The 16,821-nt window shown below is 45.5% G+C and overlaps 1 protein-coding gene and 1 non-coding gene across 2 annotated transcripts in view; both read right to left on the reverse strand.

Annotated features, from left to right (window-relative positions):
* The window catches only part of INSYN1 (inhibitory synaptic factor 1), a 119,880-nt gene that overhangs the window by 12,443 nt on the left and 90,616 nt on the right, over positions 1-16,821 (reverse strand). The gene's annotated exons all lie outside the window — the stretch shown is intronic.
* Positions 7,862-8,016, reverse strand: LOC132593221 (U4 spliceosomal RNA). The gene has a single exon (XR_009558583.1). It is a non-coding gene; the product is annotated as a U4 spliceosomal RNA (small nuclear RNA).

Genomic DNA, 16,821 nt, shown 5'->3' on the forward strand with positions numbered 1-16,821 from the left:
AATAATAATAATAATAATAATAATAATAATAATACTTTGGCAATCCTACCATATATCATACCTGCCAAGTTCCGGCCTGAGAAATAAGGGACTGGACCGGAAGTAGCAAACCGGAAGTAGTGCTGCCGCCATTTTGGAACTGGGCGGAGCATGCTCAGAAGCGACTTTTGATGCTGCTTTGCCCTGTTCCAAAATGGCCGCCGCACGAGAAGTCGCGCTGCAGCCATTTTGGAACTGGGCAAAGCATCATCAAAAGTCACTTCTGAGCATGCCCTGCCCAGTTCCAAAATGGCCGCCGCGCCAGAATAAACCGGGGGGAAACAAAAAAAACCCTTTTTTCAGCTGGGGACAGCTGGAAAAATGGGGGTTTCCCGGGGAATACGGGAGATTGGCAGCTATGCCATATATGAACCAATGCCCATTCATAGCTAGAAATGTCCAGCACCTGAACCTCATATCTGAATAGATCTTATTCAGCTGAGCAGGTATAACGATGTATACAGGCTTTATTGACAAATTTAGAGTTGACCTCTTTACTGAATGCCACATCATATTCTTTCTTTTTTTTTTTGTTCTGATCAATTAGCACCCAGTTTTCTTTTCCATTATCATTTAATTACCGGTATATGCCTCTCATTTCCTAGGTTCTTTGTAACTGCTTGCTAACAAACCTTTTGCCATAATGTCACCTTCCTCAATCTTACAGTGACCTTTCAAAGGAAACTCCCCCTTCATTCTTTCTTCTATCTAATTTTCCTCCATAGACAAAGCATTCTAGTTCCCCCGTTGCTTTGTGCTGCCCATCTTTCATGCCCATTAGGCTGCTTTACAATATTTTGCTATTCTACTGGTCGTACTCAGGGCTTTTTTTACAGCTGGAAACTCTGTTCCAGCACCTCTCAGGTGAGCGCCATTACCGTTCTAAGAGCATGAGGCAGGTGTTCACGGTGAGTTCCAGCACCTCTTTTTTTCCTAGAATAATAGCACTGGTTATACTACAGGCTTTTTGAGAACTGCTTGAACTATGGATCTAAGTTCTGGATCTGTGGCTCTCTAGATGTATCTGGACTCCAACTCCCATCAGCCCCACACCAATGATCAGGGATGGTGGGAGTTGTCACCTAGCAACATCTGGATGGCCACAGATCCCCCACCCTTCCATGAAACGGGGAAACAAGCACAAGCAGTTAAGGCTGAATTAATTTCTTGAGTATTAAACCGAAGTATCTGTTTCATTTCCAGCTTGTTTGTTTTGATCAGGGATGGGAAACCTGTGGTCATCCAGATATTATTGAATTCCAACCCCCACCATCCCTGACTATTGACTATGCAGGCTTGGCTAAAGGGAGTTGGGGTCCAGCAACATCTGGAGGGCCAAAGGTCCCTCACCCCTGGTTTAAAGACTGTATCATTTTGCCGAAATGGCAAAAATGACCAGAAGAATCAGAAATCAGGAAGACCAAAATTTTAATAAAGAATGGGGGGGAATTATAATTTATCTTAAAAACCACTGTAAACAGGTAAAATTGTTGGTAGGATTGGAATAACACTTGTAGTTTAATGGTGAATTTTGGATATAATGGAGATGTAAAAGATTGGGATTATTATAAAAGATGTAGGAGGAAATGATTAATAATAGGATCCACAAAGGGGAGGAGGGACGTCCAGAAGATTCTATGGAATCTTGTCTTTATGTTGTATGTTGGATATGTGATTGTAAAACTGTAATTTGAAAAACCAAATAAATAAATGTAAAACAAACAAATAAATAAATACTGTATCAATGGATATTTGCAGTGTATCTTTCATTGTCAACTGCTTTGGCGAGAAGGCAAACAGAGGAGGAATGAATACAAGGAGTTGCCTTACACTGAGCCAGATCATTGACCCATCTAGATTAGCATTGTCAACACTGACTGGCAGCAGCTCTTCAGGGATTTAAGCAGGTGATGCCGGGGATTGAACCTGGGGCCTATTGCATGCTAAACCTGTGTTTTACACCTGAGCCATAGCCCTTCCTCTTTATGTAGTCACTATGCCTTGCTGGGCAACTTGCTGGAGGGATATGACTGACTCTTGTTGGAAATAGGATGCTGGGCTGTAGATGGACCTTCAGCATGGACTGGTATGGTTCTGATAGTTCTGAGTCCTGCCCTCATATAAATCCATGCTTCCCTCCCATATTTAAGCCCTGGCTGCATCTCGGCTTATACCTTAGTCAGCTTCCTTGCTTTTCTACCACGGTGTGGGCTTGGCAGGGTTAGGCATGAGAGATGAGTAATCCTGAAGGGGTGTGTGATGGGAGGTGCAAAAGAAAAGATCATCCAGGATGGCTTTGGATGATGCGCTCTTTCACACAGGCCCTATTTTGTTGGCACACATTTCCCCTTTTTGGAGCACTCAGTGCCTCTTACTGATTCAGGCATCCCCTTCTCAGGCATACATGCTATAATAAGGCATGGGTGTGCTTGGCTTCTATTCAAGCAATAAGAGGGAAGCTGGATGTTTGTTTAGATTGGGGAAAAGGCTGGAGAACTGTCCATGGTGCTGGAGGCCACAACAGTGCTGCTAGATTGGATCAAAGTTCTGTATCGGGGTAGCCAACTTGTTGCCCTCTAGAAGTTGCTCGCACCCAACCCTCATCAGCCCTAAGCAGCATGGGCAAAGGACAGGAATGATGGGTCTTGTAGTCTGAAAACATTTGGAGGATGCTAGCTGGAGCTGATGGGAGATGGAGTCCAACAACGAGGATGCCCCATTGGCTACTATACTATACTATACTATACTATACTATACTATACTATACTATACTATACTATACTATACATCTTGTTATGATGTAGCTATCTTTAACCTTGTGCCCTCCTGATGTTTTGAATTGCATGTCCCATCAGCCCCAGTCACCATGCTCAATGGTCCATGACATACCTTCGAATTCATGATAACATTTCGTGCAAGAGCACCTGTAACAGCAACTTAGTAACAACGTGGATTTGCAAACTGGCTTTTTGCTGGAAGCAAATAAAACAGAAATGAGTGCTAAACCTGTTCTAGAGTCTGCTATATTTCTGGAAGCTGCTTTTACATCATGCAAAAACTCAAATATAATAGGGGGTGGGTGAGAATTAACATTGGGGAAATGGAATGAACGGCTGTGGGAATGCAGCCTGGTTCGATGGCTTGACCTAAGAATGAGTGCAGGGCTGGAGAACCTGTGACCCACTAGGTATTGTTGGACTCCAGCTCCCATAGGCCCCAGCCAATGTGGCCAATGATCAAGGATGATGGCAGTTGTAGTCCAACACCATCTGGAGGGCCACAGTTTCCCCAGCCTGTCACTAGTGTGATTTCAGATTGAGATTCCAAGTTGGAATTGGAATCCAATGACTGCTTGGTGGGGAAGGTGCACAAGTTCCCCATTACTGATTTAAGGAATTAGATCCCACCCCACCCCCCAAGAAGGCAGGTGAGTTCAATGTCATGGAAGGAATACGAGTAATCAAGGCCATTTTATCAGTTTTGCAACGGGCCGGAGCACAGAAAAGACATATTCTCTGTCCCTCCTTTCGCCTTGCTAGATACATACTCTGCCTGCTTAGGTTGTTAAATCTCTGGAAGAGGCAGTGCTATTTCATTCCCAATTTATACTGCATTCTGCACAGGAGGACCCGGTCTGACCTGCCTGTGCTGCTGCAAGACAAATCGCTATGTGTAAAAAAGGCTGGTGAGGATTTAATTTCCTGTACAGTACTTTAATAAGCAATGTGATTAGAAGGAGCCCAGATAGTTTCCTAGAGACAGATGGGGAAGATCGGTTTTGCCCTGTTCTGGGAAATCTGGGAGAGCCCTTAGGGCTCCGAATGAAGTCTAGCAGAGACTGCACCACCATGAGAGTCCAAAACAAGCTATGCAAGCTTCCAAGTCACCAAGGAAGAGCCACGCACGGCAGGACCTGGATCAGGTCCCAGTGTAGACTCCCAGGAGCAACAGAAGTTGCTTGGACAAAGGCCCCAGCTCAAATGAGCACCCAAACCAGCTTCCCCCAACCTGGCACCCTCTCCTTATATTTTGGACTGCAACTCCCATCAGCCCCAGCCAATATGGCTAGTTCAAGGCTCCTGGTTCAAGGCTCCTGGGTTGATATGCATTCCTAAACAACTACAGCAAGTAAGAATGTCACTTGTTCCTTAAGTCACCATCCAGTTTCCCAGCTGTATGAAGGGTGCAGGGATTGGACTAACTAACAGAACAATGAGCATAGGCTGCTCCTCGAGATAAACCTGTAAAGAAACAGGACATGGTTGGTTATTTATGGGATGGGGAAAGCACCACATTGGCAGCTTACAAAGGTTATAAAAGCCAGTTGAGGAACAAAAGGCTAGGCCACTTGGAAAAAGCTATGAGCCTCAGTACTGGTGTGCAACTCTCACATCTCCAGGTGGGCCTGTATTGTATCTACCATATTGTATCTACCCTGCGTGCCATGACCAGAGATCTCCTGGCCAACCTAGTTTCTCATAATGTCATGGCTGGAACCAGGCCTGCTCATAAGTTCAGGATTTTCTCAATGACCAATTTAAATCCATAAGGGATGATATATTCCACCAGAATTAGCCTATGATTCTAAAGAACACCTCAAGAATCCCTGAGGATCTGTGGCCATTCATGGAGATTCTCTGGATAGCAGTGCAGATGCTTGCAGAGTTCCTTTGAGACCTATTGACCATTAAAAGGAGTTTGGGCACCAACATACCAAATTTTCCCAGGTCTCTGGGTAGGGTGCCTGTGGGATTTGGTAGTCCATCAAGTTCTTTGTGAAATCTGATAAACCAAACTGTTTTGTAGTAAGTGCACCTGGGAGATGACCAAGAATTGGGTTGGGAGTAGGGACCCACCAAGTTGCAACTTCAGTGTGTAAGAATACGAAAAGAAGGGGGAATCATAACTGTTCGTTATAAGATTTGCTGGGAAGGGGTACCACTATATATGGAGAGACATTACTTGCAGCAAAGATTAGTTATGCTTGGGCAAATGGAACCATTATAAGGGATATTTATATAATCGTACAGACCAGCATTCAGAACCATACTATATATTGGCCAGTTGATCAACAAAGGCAGACCACATCAAAACATGTTATATTCCTCAACTGGTTGGCCACGAGATACACTTTTAGAATTAACTGCTCTGCTTCCCAAAACCACAAAATTGATGACTTTATAACAAAGACCCACGTCCTGCAATGACTATATTAAAAAAAAGCTTTTGTAGCTGCTCACTGTATTGCAGCTTAATGCACAAGTTATGATCTCACCTGCCACGCAACAAAGGTAATCTCCCAGCCACAACACGTGATGCGGTCTATTGGTGTGATAGGATTATTTTGCTTGCTTACATGATTATTCCGCCTTTACTGAGGTTGCTGACCAAAGTCATCTATTCATGATCACATGATTACACAGAACTGTAATCGACTACCAACAACAACAAAAAGGAAGTAAGAAAAAGGAGAAAGTGTGTGTGTGTGGGGGGGAAGAATTTAAGACTTTCCTAAGACTTAATAGCACAAAAGTGGGGAATGTAAGGCCAAAACTGACCTGAAGGCCCCCATAATGGATTTGTGTATGTACTGATGGGGTTAAAAAGTAAAAGTGATGTTGGAAAATGCCCATGAAGCCGTTGAAACCACAAACAGCCCTTAAACTGATAGGTGTTCTTCTCTTAGTATTGTTCAGCTCCTTTTTACTAATCAGCAAGTTGCAGATAGTTCTGAGCCTTGTGGTGCCTATAAATTTCGGCTGTATCAGTGGGCTTCACAGAGAAGTCTTTAACTGCCAGAGGGATCTGCATCGGTCTGTTTTCTCTCCATGCAATTGCCTGTATGTTTTTTATAAAGTGTTTCTGACTAAATGCAGAGTGAAGCTTCCTTTCTTTCAAGCTAAGAAATAAAACAAAAAGCAAAAATATAATTAAAAATCAATATGAATATTCCATGTAATGGATGTGCCATCTCCCATCTTCAACCTCAAATCTACAGATAGGCTTTGGACCACCTGTATGAAGTTTGTGGGCTAAAGTTTAAGAACCTCTGGCACCAGGATATCTGAGAGGTACCCCCTTATATACCCAACTGATCACGTTGCTCTGCAGGTGAGGGCCTCCTGTGAATACCATCTTATCAGGAACTCTGTGTAGGAATCAGGCCTTTTGTGTCGTGGGACGTTCCCTTTGGAATTCCTTCCCCTTGAATATTAGGCAGGCACCACCTCTGTTGTCTTTTTGGCACCTGCTGAAGACCTTCCCTAACCGAATGCCCTCCAGATATCGGTTTGACGTTGACTCCCATTATCACCGACCATTCATCAGCCTGCCAAGGGCTGATGGGAGTTGGAGTCCAACATCATCTGAATGGGAACAGTTTGGGGAAGGCTGCACTCTGCATCATTCCAGACATTATGGGAAAATAAACATGGCAACCACAAGCTCTAGGGGGAACGCTAGCGAGTTCTGCACCCCAAAATCCTCGATATGCACACACTCAAAACAGCCAAAACACTTCTCTCTTTCTCTCTCCTGCTACAGCCTGCTACAAATGGATTTGCAAAACTGGGAGTGCCTTTTCCACTCAGCTCTAGTTTTCAATACAGTCATACCTCGGTTTAAGTACGCTTCGGTTTGAGTACTTTCAGTTTAAGTACTCCGTGGACCCGTCTGGAACAGATTAATCCACTTTCCATTACTTTCAATGGGAAAGTTCGCTTCAGGTTAAGTACGCTTCAGGTTAAGTATGGACTTCCAGAACCAATTACACTCATACTTCGGGTTAAGTACGCTTCAGGTTGAGTACGGACTTCCAGAACCAATTACACTCATACTTCGGGTTAAGTACGCTTCAGGTTGCGTACTCCACAGACCTGTCTGGAACGGATTAATCCACTTTCCATTACTTTCAGTGGAAAAGTTCGCTTCAGGTTAAGTACGCTTCAGGTTAAGTACAGACTTCCGGAACCAATTGTGTACTTAAACCGAGGTACCACTGTACAGCCCTGGCATCTGTGAAACAATACAGCAAAGCAGGTTGGCACTGCCCTGCCAACCTCAGCCTGATCTCATCCAGACCCAAACTGCCTGCCTCCCTGCCTTTTTACAACCAGCCCAGGGCAGTGGCAGTGGCTGTCATTGTCCTCCTGCTTCCGCACCGTAGAGAACTGAACAGGGAACAACATGGGGACAAAACCAGAATTAGTTGTCTCTGTTGTCCCTGACTCTGGCTCCATCAACAGTTTACCTCCCTCCCAGTTCTAAGTGTACACAGACCACCACTGTAGAGAAGAGCCCCTGAGTCTATGCAGAGTTCTGATATATGTGCCCCAGGATATAATAAAGATCCTGTGTTGTTCTTACCCCTGCCTCAAACTTCTGGATCCGGTCCCTAAAAGAGTCTCAGACACCTCCCTATTTCCATCTGTGAAATATTGGAAGCTGTTAATAAAGCAGCCAACAGCTTGGTAAAATCATAATGTACACTGCATATATATTATAGGTACATTCTCCATTAATTTTTCATTGCGGTTTCACTTTAGCAGCTACCACGGAACGTACAGTATTGCTCTGCGACTGTTTTATTACAGAAACGGAAGACGGGGAATTCTACAGCGGCACAGAGCAGGAATGTGACTGAGAACACTTGCTTCTCTTTAAAGCAGGGGTGTGGAACATCTTCCAGCCCGAGGGCCAAATTCCCTTCTGGGCTACCTGCCGGGGGCCACATGCCAGAGGTAGGCAGGGCAAGAAGCCAAAGTGGGTGGAGCAATAACTTTAACTTTTGTACAGTAGGCCAATTTCTACACCCTCTTCTCTAGCCTCCATCCAGGGATACAAAAGGCATGATCAGAATTCAAGGACACATTCCATCCAGGAAGAAACAGTCAAGGAGGGTATGGAGCAGTTTCCAATTAGCAATAATCACACCTTGGATTAAACTCATTGGCTATGATATGGCTGCTGCTAAAATAAGGAATCAGAAAGATGAAATCTACGTGGAAGAATGGGGACCCTTTTCAGTCTATATCAGAACGCAATACAGCAGGGGTCAGCAAACTTTTTCAGCAGGGGGCCGGTCCACTGTCCCTCAGACCTTGTGGGGGGCCGGACTATATTTTGGAAGAAAATATGAACGAATTCCTATGCCCCACAAATAACCCAGAGATGCATTTTAAATAAAAGGACACATTCTACTCATGTAAAAACACCAGGCAGGCCCCACAAATAACCCAGAGATGCATTTTAAATAAAAGGACACATTCTACTCATGTAAAAACATGCTGATTCCGCATCCGGTCCCCGGGCCTTAGTTTTGGGACCCCTGCAATACAGCCTAATGAAATCTCAAACAGATTTTGACTTATGTACAATGGAAAGAAAACAGGAAAGATTGTAATATAGGATTTGGGTAAATAGATAAAATTAAGAAGTTGGAAAGGCAGAGAGAGAACTAGACCATCACAGATGTAAGGATGGGAAATCACCAATGTACATAATATATTTTGATGTAAAAAATATAGGAGAGTATGGAGCAAGGCCAATGACGGATGTGACTTGGGGAGTGGGGTGTAGCCTGGGGAGAGTCCCAAGGGTCAGAAAGATGCCCCCCGGTCTAAGGTTTCCCATCCTGCTTAAGAGAATTGTTGGAAGCATCCTCCGCTGTATAAGGCCAGCCAAATGTCTAATAGAACGATTCATCTTATTATTAAAAGAACCCAAAACTTTTGCCAAGGGTGTTTGGTGTCACACAGGGCACTGCTGAAATCTTAAAGCCCAAAGTCTGCCACTGCTTCTGTCGATTCATGCACCCACACGCCCAACCAGCCATCCACTTTAGAGCATTACAGCTGGGTGGGGGGTGTGTGTGAATGGAACAGTGGGGAAAGCAACAAGCAGACAAAAACCTACACCCCCTATTTTGACTGGGAAGCACCTCCCAGCCCAGCCCAGCCCATGCTCCACATTTCCAAGATCAGAAGAGCCAATACAGCAAAAAGGGACATTCATTCAGTCCTCCCCCGCTGGAAATGAAAAGAAGTCCAATAATGGGGGCTTTAAATCCTCCCTGAAACCCTTAGGCAGCCAATAAGACTTTTATCTCCCCCCTCTCCTGCCCTCAAGCTCTCACTGGCCAGCCAGAATGCATTAACAGCCTGTAGTATTTTACTTTCCGTTTTAATAAGCTTTGCAGCCCAAACTCTCCTTCCTGCTCCTCTGGCTTCATTCAGGCTGCTCAGGGTGTTATTCACACCAAAGTTCTAAAATCCAAAACTGATATATTTTGGGCTGCATTCTGCTTTTAATGAAACCAAAGGCGCAGTCCTATTTAGCAAACTGGCCTTATAACTAAGCATTTGGTTTTCTGTAGAGTTGCAGCCAGTATTTAAAATTTATCGGTCGAATAAAGTATTTTGATTTGAATTTACAGGTGTTTGTTTTTTTTTTTTTAGTGAGGGGAGAAGTTTTGGGGTTTAAGACTAGGGCTGAGCCAAAGAGAGTTTTTGAAGGCATTTTTTTCACAAGCACTGAAAGGAGTTCGCCTTCTGTGGGCAGCAGCAGTGCTGGTAGTGGGATTAGGGATGAGAGATTATATCACGTGTGAGAAATATTGCCTTGAGTATTTCCTGAATATTGGCTCTCATGATAGGTCCTGGAAACATTGTCCTCTCTCACAGGGCCTTGACTCTTGCCCATGTTCACCAAAGGCCTTGGGGATGGGGGAGGCGGTGAGATTTTGCTGCTGGCTATGTCCTCAGCGGTCCAGTGCTCGGAGTGAACTAGTTCAGTTGAATGACGCTGACTGAATTAATTCAAAAATCTCTGAACAGCACCTGAAAGTAGGTCTCATAACTGCCTGATAAACTGAAGATGCATTGAGTTCATTTGGGGGTTGAACGCTGAGTGATTTCTGGTTCACCTGACTATGAGGCAGCCATTTTAAATGATGTCTGGGTCCAAAGAAGATTGGAAATCACCTGCTTACTCTGAGTGAAAAATACATGAAACAATTCACATTGCACTGTCTTTCCTTGATGTTTTATTAGTATTTTAGAGTACATTTTTCACCTCAACACAGCAGCTTGCAGCATTCTGAATGCTGATTTTAAATTTATTTTTGCCAAGAATCATCTGCATGAACTTGGTCTGAACAGTAACCTGAACGTAAACCAGCTTGCTTTGTAAAGGAACACACTTGAACCCAGATCTAGGACTCAGCTATGTTAGTAAAAAACAAACCCACACACACCAGTGTTTTAAATGCATTATTAACATACAACATCAGGTGGTGCTGGAGAGCACAATTTGTTTTCTATGTGATTTTCTGTAGAGGTTTTTTTCTTTTGTTGTAAGGATTTAATTTATGACATATTTATAGCGTGTTTCCCCCCTGTGATAGATCCACCCATAGTTCATATTTGGATAGGATGCACAAAAACTAGATCTAGTCTCTTTTCAAAATGAACCTTCCCTATTCTGCCCCTAACAGGTATGTACTTACTTCTCATACCCTCAGGGTCCTCACACACTTACTGATGAATGCAAGTGGGGACCTGTCACACTGACACCAACATGCAACAACAAGGAGGTGTGGCAGGTGGGCATGTCATTCCTAGGGGCCATGCCTAGTGGTCACGATCCTACTCCACTCCACACATTCAGTGAACACATTTGCAGACCCTCCAAAGGCCCCTATTTTCCAGGGAAAGTCTTGGATTTACAGAAGCTCTCCCAGTTACTGATTTGACACTGGAATGTCCCACTTTTCCTTAAAGGTAAAGGTAAAGGGACCCCTGACCGTTAGGTCCAGTCGCAGATGACTCTGGGGTTGTGGCGCTCATCTCGCTTTACTGGCCGAGGGAGCCGGCGTACAGCTTCCAGGTCATGTGGCCAGCATGACTAAGTCGCTTCTGGCGAACCAGAGCCGTGCACGGAAACGCTGTTTACCTTCCCCGCTAGAGCGGTACCTATGTATCTACTTGCACTTTGACATGCTTTCGAACTGCTAGGTTGGCAGGAGCTGGGACCGAGCAACGGGAGCTCACTCCATCACAGGGATTTAAACAGCCAACCTTCTGATTAGCAAGCCCTAGGCTCAGTGGTTTAGACCACAGCGCCACCCACGTCCCTTTTCACTTTTCCTTAAAAAAGGGTAAAGGGGCCCCTGACCATCAGGTCCAGTCGTGTCCGACTCTGGGGTTGCGGCGCTCATCTCGCTCTATAGGCCAACGGAGCTGACGTTTGTCCGCAGACAGCTTCTGGGTCATGTGGCCAGCATGACAAAGCTGCTTCTGGCGAACCAGAGCAGCACACGGAAACACCGTTTACCTTCCCGCCGGAGCGGTCCCTATTTATCTACTTGCACTTTGACATGCTTCCAAACTACTAGGTTGGCAGGAGCTGGGACCGAGCAACGGGAGCTCACCCCGTTGCAGGGATTCGAACCGCCGACCTTCTGATCGGCAAGCCCTAGACTCTGTGGTTTAACCCACTATTTTCATAGTAGAAATGATGGAGTGGATGGAGTTATTTGACCCCTGAGCCAAGGAGATAAGTAGTTCTCCAACCTTTAGAAGACGTTTGAAGGCAGCCCATTATAGGGAAATTTTTTGTTTTTTGTTTTATTTTTTAATGTTTCTGTATATGTTGGAAGCCATCCAGAGTTGGAGGGGCTGCATTTGAGGATGCATGAAGACCCCTCAAATCAGCACCCATGGTCCTTAGCGATATCAGCATGAAGCCAAATCTGACTGCAGTCTACATTTCTGATATGATCTCCCTGGGATCACCCTGTGAAGGAGGAAGCAGTGCTAACCAAGGGGGCCCTGATGCCACAGAACATGGGGAGCAATGGCAATGAACTGGTGTGGGGGGAAGCAGCAGCAGTGTGGTCAGGAAATATTGGGGCCTCTTCCAACCACTGCCTTCACCAAAAAAAGAGAGCCCCAAATGGCTCACTTGACAGGTTCAACTACTGGGCATGGCAACACTTTGGTGGCAAAAGCTATTGAGAAGTCTACAAACTGCTGGGCTTGGCAGCTCACCAGTCAGGTCTCCAAGCACAAACACATTTAGCCGCCCTTGTCATATTGAATAATGGATGCCTACTTATGTCCTTACACATTTTGTTTGGTTAATAAATATTCATGGTTTCTCTGCACTGTGCAACATGCACCCAGAGATGTGGCTGTGGAAGGTGGACCTGGCTGCAGAAGGTATAGAATAGATGCTTTTATAGAATCATAGAATCATAGAGTTGGAAGAGACCACAAGGGTCATTCAGTCCAACCCCCTGCCAAGCAGGAAACACCATCAAAGCATTCTTGACATATGCCTGTCAAGCCTCTGCTTAAAGACCTCCAAAGCAGGAGACTCCACCACACTTCTTGGCAGCAAATTCCACTATCGAACAGCTCTTACTGTCAGGAAGTTCTTCCTAATGTTTAGGTGGAATCTTCTTTCTTGTAGTTTGAATCCATTGCTCCATGTCCGCTTCTCTGGAGCAGCAGAAAACAACCTTTCACCCTCCTCTATATGACATCCTTTTATATATTTGAACATGGCTATCATATCACCCCTTAACCTTCTCTTCTCCAGGCTAAACATACCCAGCTCCCTAGGCCGTTCCTCATAAGGCATTGTTCTGTTTGGTTACGTTGGGAATCAGGATTGGATCTTTTGTCTGACGCTGCAAGAATTTCATGAAACTAATAAATCAACAATAATAGAAAGAATTCCATGAAATAAAACTTTAGAGCTGGGATCTTCTGCTGGTACCACATTATTATTATTCTGCACATTTTTCTTTAGGAGCAGAGGAAGCTGCCTCACACCAAGTTAGACTATTGCTCCATCTAGTTCTGGCAGACCAGTGGTCTTTGCCTACCTGAACCTGGAGCCTTTTGCTAAATGCTCTGCCAGTGAGTTGCAGCTCCTTCCCACAACTCTGCATAAAACTTAATATTCAAATATGTATTTTTGAATGCACTTCCCCCTGCAAAACAGGCATTGAAAAATGCATTTTATCTCAAAGCACACCATTCTGCTAACTTAAATACACATTTGTAAATGTATTTTGTGACATTTTTGTTTGACCTGTGCCAAATATTCAGACTAGTGTGTTATCTGATGGGCAACAGCATAGGCGCCCGGCCGGAAGGAGACTTGTTTGGTCTGCTGCCAGGCTCAGTGTGCTGGTCTTAGGGGCTCAGCCACCTCCCAATGCCGCATGCCGCATGTTGCGCATGTGACATCACAGGTGCGACATGACACTGAGCACCCCCCTCCCAATGTTGGGCCCAAGACAATTGTGTTCCAATCAGCACATTCACCCAAGAGATGCAGATCAGATCAGTCAATGTAAGGAGGTCCCTTGTTGCATTAGGCAAAAAGGTCCAATTAAGTCCAGCATATTGTTCTCAAAATTAGTCAGCCACATGACTAAGGTAAAAGGTAAAAGGTAAAGGTAAAGGTCCCCTGGATGGTTAAGTCTAGTCAAATGTGACTATGGGGTTGCGGTGCTCATCTCACTTTCAGGCTGAAGGAGCCAGCGTTTTTCCATAGACAGCTTTCTGGGTCATGTGGCCAGCAGGACTAAACCGCTTCTGGGACAATGGAACCCTGTGACAGAAACCAGAGTGCATGGAAACAGTGTTTACCTTCCCGCTGCAGCGGTACCTATTTATCTACTTGCACTGGCATGCTTTCGAATTGCTAGGTTGGCAGAAGCTGGGACAGAGCAACGGGAGCTGACCCCATCGTGGGGATTTGAACTGCCGACATTCCGATTGGCAAGCCCAAGAGGCTCAGTGGTTTAGACCACAGCACCACCCGCATCCTAGCCACATGACTATGGGACTATGGGACAAGCAAAACCTAAGTGCAACAGCACTCTGCCCACATATCAGGATCGACACCCAGGAACAGATTGGCAACCAGTGCAGGCATTGCAGCACAGGTGTGTGATATGGTCTCATGAGTGAGAGCCACTAACATCCTTGCTGCCTCACTCCCAGGTTATCCCAGGCATCCCCAAACCTCGGCCCTCCAGATGTTTTGCACTACAATTCCCATCATCCCTGACCACTGGTCCTGTTAGCTAGGGATCATGGGAGTTGTAGGCCAAAACATCTGGAGGGCCGCAGTTTGGGGATGCCTGGGTTATCCCATACAGAGCCCATTGCAATAATTGCATCTAGATGGATCCCAGGGGCTCTCTTCATGACTCCCACTATGGTTACATGTTGCAATAGGGTCTACTGTGGGGATGTTCTGGCCCTCCAGATGTTGCTGGACTCCAACTTCCACCAGCCCCAGCCAGCATGGCCAATGATCAGGGGTGATGGGATTTGTAGTCCAACAAGAGCTGAAGGGCCACTGGATCCCCCAGTTCTGCTCTGCACCACTTTCTAGATGATGAATTCATTTGCTCTGCAGTTGCTCGTCTTTCACCAATTCAGAAGCCACGAGAGTGTTTATTCCCTTGGTTAAAGATAGACTAGGAGAGTGGGGGGGGGGGGGAGATAATTGCCTACAATAGACGATCAACAGCTCAAAATATACCTCAGCAGCTGCAGTGTGTGAAATGGCAGTCTGGGCACAGCATGCGTTGACACTAGAGATGATGCATCCACTCCCCACTCTGCGACTGAACTTCTAGCGGCTGTGGGGAGGGAGCTGAACCCCAGGGAATGACAAAGCGAACAATCCCCTTCTTTTTTAACAAGGTCTCCCCCAAAGACAGAAACAGGGACACAATAGGGTGAATGATTTACAAGAGAGAGGCAGAAGGAAATAGGAACAGGTACAGAGCATCAATACAGTGGTACCTTGGGTTCCAAACACCCTGGGTTACAGACTCCGCTAACCCAGAAGTAGTACCTCAGGTTAAGAACTTTGCCCCAGGATGAGAACAGAAATTGTGCATGGTGGCGCAGCGGGAGCGGGAGGCCCCATTAGCTAAAGTGGTACCTCAGGTTAAGAACGGTTTCAGGTTAAGAACGGACCTCTGGAATAAATTAAGTTCGTAACCAGAGGTACCACTGTATTTTTCTTTGGGAGGTTTCTCTAGACACCAGCTCCTCTCCACAGAGGCCACACCTCTCACCCGCTCTGCTTAGCACCCTACCTGGCTGTTTTTGCCTGTCTAAAATGTGTCCTTGAACTCAGATGATGCTTCAAGGCTTGCCTGCTGCATGTGTGTGCGTGCATGTGCAGAAACTAGGTCTATATAGCACAAACGTAAAATGCACATTGATTACACGCCACACTTTTGCTTCCGGCATGTGTCCTCTAGAAGGTTGTTCAGAAAGGAATGTGGCCTTCAGGCTGAAAAAGGATCCTCACCCCTGAATTAAAACATCCTTCCTTCTAATAGGGGGTAGAGTGCCATCAGAACTGGAGCAAAAAACTGGGCTACTGAGAAAATATATTTATACTTCCACCTCCAGGTATAGGCATGCTCAGATGGATCCTAAGGTATGCAAAGGTACAAAGACGAAGAACTCAGCTGGATCAGTCCAAAGACTCACCTGGTCCAACATCCTGTTCTCCCAGGGATCACTAGATGCCTCTGGGAAGAGGCAGACCATGAATGCAACAGCACTTTCTCCACCTGTGATTCCGAGACGTTTGCTGCCTCCAACATTGAAGAATTTGGGGGGCTTATCCTCCAGGAGCTTGCTTGCTCCTCTTTTAAAGCAATCCAAAATGGTGGCCATCACCAGTGGCATAATGTGGGGGGGGCACAGGGGCGGTTGCCCTGGGTGAAAAATTGTTAGTGGTGAAAAATTTCAACACCCAGTGCTGCCTCAACACAGCTGTGTGCTTCTGTCGCTGGGCTCCATAGAAAACAGCTTCTCCGTGCAAACCAGGAAGTGACAATGGAATTATTTTTCTTTTCTTATCTCTGTGGCTGCAATCTCCTGGGTGATGCTGGTGTCATTAGGCTGTTGAATGCGCATGCATAGTCCATCTGTTTCCCTCCATGTGATGGGGTGAGCTCCTGTTACTCTGTCCCAGCTCCTGCTATCCTAGCAGTTCGAAAGCACACCAGTGCAAGTAGATAAATAGGTACTGCTGCGGTGGGAAGGTAAATGGCGTTTCCATGTGCTCTTATCTTTTGTTTTACCCATTTGTGTGGCCCCGGGCACTGAAAACCCATGCTATGCCCCTGGCCATCACTATATCTTGTGGGAGCAAATGCCACAGTTTAAGCATGTGCTGTGTGAAGAAGTCTTCTTCTTTTGTCTTTCCCTAATCTTCCACCATTCATTGGATGTCCCCAGGTTCTAATATAGATAAGCTTTCCTCTATCCATTTTCTACACACCACGCACAATTTTATACACTTCAGTACACATCATAGCAGCAATGGCCAGGTTCTCCCCCCTCGCTGCCACAGCCCTGATTAAAATCACCCCCCTCCCAAGTGCTTTTGGCATGGAAGGAAATTTCCAATTGTTTCCAGTAAGAGTTTCTCTCCTGGAATTAATCACACTGGGGAGGGGGGGGGCTGTTCATCAGGACTCCTGCAGGAGGAAGAGCCTCTTCATGCAGTTTCTAACTATGATCCTGCTTACCCCTCCTGTGACAGGTATTTATATCCACTTTTTTAAAAAACAAAGTTGCAAACTTATTCCTTCTACACAAAGAACACCATAGGCCTTCAGAAATGTTTTGAAGCTCGAACTTCAATCAGGATCAAGTGATGGATACCTCAGTCAGCAGAACATGAGACTCTTGATCTCTGGGTCATCAGTTTGAGCCCCATGTTGGACAA

The sequence above is a fragment of the Zootoca vivipara genome, chromosome 14 (assembly GCF_963506605.1).
Source record: "Zootoca vivipara chromosome 14, rZooViv1.1, whole genome shotgun sequence".
Lineage (NCBI taxonomy): Eukaryota > Metazoa > Chordata > Lepidosauria > Squamata > Lacertidae > Zootoca > Zootoca vivipara.